Here is a 4,004-nt window from a genome sequence, read left to right on the forward strand (position 1 = left end):
TCCTGCGTTTTTTTCAGCAAGAGTATTCTGGACTGAATTTCACGAGGACCAGAGTAATCACGACTGACCTTCAATTTTTCAGACACAAATTGACAAAGATTCATTTGAGTGGTTATTAAGTCACTTCTGTTCAAATATTACGCGATGGGCAAGATTGTCAATAATTGTTCCGACCCCACTTGTGAGGGGAGGGACTATATGCTCATTTGGGTTTTTTGGCCAGTAAATCCATATATTCATCGTAGAGAAATGTGAATTGTACCATTAAAAAGCTCGTCCAGCGTAGAAATCAAAATTAAAAAGATTTTTTGAATTTCGTGTTTTTCGAAGAGTTATCTAGGTTTGAAGTTTTGTGTGAAAACGCAATATTTGCATGATTTTGTTCACTTTCAGCAAAATTTTTGTTCAAATAAAGGCCTTTCTATAAAAAATATTATTTCAAAATTACATTTCACGCTACAAATTGAAGCATTTTTGTGCTATCAATAGAGCGATAAAAAGACTAGTTCTGGTCTCCCGAGGAAGTTTACTATCAAAAAAATTTCAAATTCAATTTGAGAGCTGTTTTTTTAGAAAAATTTTCTATTTATTATTTTTTTAAATCACTTAGAGACTAGTCACTTTTCATATCGAGGTTCTGTAAAGGTCAAACTTAATTTATAGTCAACTGATACCCAATATTTGAAAAATTCGTTTTCAAGTCTTTGTCATCGTGTTTTTCAAAATATTATTTTTGTCATCGAGAAGTTTTTTTTGTCGAAATGTTTTTTTTGTCAACAAATTTGTGTTTTCGAAATTTTAATGAAATTTTGATTTTCTTTTAAGATTTCACTAAAATTTGGGAGTCCTATGGCATAAACTCGCTTAACAAAAGTGTAATCGGCTTCCTACTGTGCTTTAGGTAAACCTATATAGAGCTTTGAGTGGACAGCTAATGGCTGCTAAGACATTAAAAATCAATTTTTCGAATTTTTTTAAGCTTTTAATCGATATTAAACTTATTTTCATGAACAGTAAGTCATTCTCAGCAATAACAGGACCACCCTCCTTTTGAAAGCAACCATAATTAATCTGTGAGGTGGTTTTATCTGATAAATTTTAGTTTTAGGACTTCGATAACACGAGTTTTCATAATTTCAAAAAAAATTCGTATTTTTTTGTAGTTTTCATTCCTTTTGAAATATTTTTCCATTATCCTAAAATTGATGGTACCTATTGGCTTAGAAAAGACGGTCAGTGGATCAGAGATATAGTTTTCAGAGCAAAGATTATGGTTTATTTGGCTGCGACATTTTTTTCTGGAAAATTTGACTGAATTTTTGTTGGTTTTTGTCTCTATTTGTTGTAGTCTTAAAAATCAAGGGACTTATTGTGATGGTCTTATTGATAAAATATGGATGACAAACATACCATTCTTCCCTTGAGGCATAATGTAGCGTATTTTTTGAAATCCTTGAAAGCTCTTGAATTTAGTGTCTGTTAAGACTTCAAAAATATTTTTTTTATAATTTTTTTTGAAGATTAACCAAATTTAAACCTATTTTCGTGAACCTTTAGTCGATCTCAGTAAAAAATGACCTCTTTTTTTTCAACTGCATCTAAAACGAATCTGGTTTGCGGTTTTATTTTCTATCTATTGGCTTTACGACTTCGATGCCACGAGTTCGCATAATTTTTTTTAAAAAATTTTGGATATACTTTTTGTAATTTTAGTTACCTTTCATTTTTTGTCACAGTAATCTAATATTGACAATTCCCAGTGGCTTAAGGAAGAGTTTAGATTGATCATAGATATCGTTTGCAGAGAAAAATTTATTATTCAAATGGCTTTGAGATTTTCTTACACTTTTCTACTGAATTTTTTGGGTTTTGCCTGCTTTTTCTGTTGTTTTCTTAATCACGAGACCTATTATGATGTCTTTTTGATAATATAATCATGAAAAAAATTTCTCCCAACGAGGCATAAGGTAGCGTATTTTTTGGATTTCCTTTAAATCTCTTGAATTTATTGGCTGATAACTCTTCAAAAATAAATTTTATAATTTTTTTTGGAGATAAACCAAACTTAAATTCATTTTCGTGATTTCAAGTCAATCTCAGTAATAACAGGGCCTCTTTTTCGCTAATGCATCTAAACCGAATCTGGTTAGCGGTTTTATCTTCTAACTACTGGTTTAATGACTTCGATGCCACGAGTTTTCATAAATTTTTTTAAGAATTTTGGATAAATTTTTTGTAATTTTAGTTACCTTTCAACTTTTATCTCACAAATCTATTATGGATAATTCTCAGTGGCTTAGAGAAGATTTTCAATTGATCATAAATAAATTTCTTAGAGAAAACTTTAGGATTCAAATGCCTTCGACATTTTCTTAAAAATTTCTACTGACATTTTGAGGTTTGCCTGATGTTTTTGTTGTTTTCATAATGATGTGACTTATTATGATGTCTTTTTGATGACTTTAAAACGACAAACACTGTTATAATCCTAGCGGGAAATAATGATTTCCGCTGAGAGCTATTGAATTGAGTGGCTGTTAACACTTTTTTTAAAAAATGTTCGAAATTTTCTTGAACGCTAACCTTCATTAAACATATTACCATGATATGTATGCAAATCTCAGTAATGACATGACCCTTTTCTTTTTAGTTTCATACAAAGTTAATCTGGTAAACGGATTTGACTACTAATTTTTGGTTTTATGACTTCGATGCCACAAGTTTTCCTAATTTCAAAAAAAATTCAAATTTTTGTTATTTCGGTTACTTTTGACATCTTAACTCATTATCTCATCAATAATGTTTCCCATTGGCTTAGAGAAGATTACAGATAAAGTGGATGGATCATAGATACTTCCAATGGATCATAGATAAAGTTTTCAGAGAAACCCTTTTAGTTTCAAGGGCTTCGAAACTTTCTTCTTTTAATTCTCTAGTGAATTTTTGTCTTTTGCATGTTTTTGTTGTTATTATTTTCATAATCATAAGACTTTTTATGATGCCCCGTTGATTTTTTTTGATTGAAAAACATCTTTTCTGTCTCATTGATGTAAAACTTAGCGTAGTTTTGACTTCCAATGAAAGCCATTAATGGTTGGGTTTTTCAAAAATTTCGTGGTTTTATTATACTTCTTTTATACTTTTGAGGTCATGTTGAAAAAGAAAGAACACCATTGCTATGAATGAATATATGAAGACAGAAAATTTTCTGCCAAAAAACTTCTCTTTCATTGGGTCTGACACATTTCTCGCTAAATTTTTTCTGAAGTTTTCTGAAATTCTTCAAGTCGTGAAATGCTGATCGGTCTCATAGGCTTCTAAGTAAAGATTCAACGAAGAATGTTACTCAATGCAGTCAGTTTATAGCAAATTGTATTAAAAATTATGATGTTGTTCGTTCTCAAAGACTTTTTATACGTTTCAGTTTTTGTTCTTTTCGTCAACTTGTAATTTATTCTCATCATTGAGAGGTTCCGTCCAATTGATTGTAATTCAAAAACCTTTTTTTCCATTGATATCATGTCTTAACTGATGTTTTGTTTGATGGGCAATTTGCGTATCCATATAAGTTTTGTGAGCGGCCAATAATTGTGATTCTTTTTCTCTTCTTTTTAGCACATTCGCTAAAAAAATTTATGTTTTTGCTTATTTTGTCGTTTTTTTTATCGTAGTCTTTCTAATGGCAGATCTTCTGAGCGCTGTAATGAGGCGTGGTGTTATGTATTTCAATTAGTAGTTCGGTTGCGTAACGATTTTTTTAAAACTTAAACATCTATTTTTAATTATCTCATCAATAGGTTGACAATTATGTCAAATATGTAGATGAGCTCGGGTCGGAACATCATGTGCGAACGCACATTAACGGGCATCCTTGTTTCGTCTCTCAAGTTTTGAGGCAATTCGTTTGACAATCAATCATTAGGTTGAGGGGTGACATTTTGACATTTGTTCGATAGAAGTGATATAGGGAGCCCTTGTTCGAGACGTAAGCAGGAAGTTCAAAG

The sequence above is a fragment of the Convolutriloba macropyga genome, chromosome 1 (assembly GCF_964194025.1).
Source record: "Convolutriloba macropyga chromosome 1, txConMacr16.3, whole genome shotgun sequence".
Lineage (NCBI taxonomy): Eukaryota > Metazoa > Xenacoelomorpha > Acoela > Convolutidae > Convolutriloba > Convolutriloba macropyga.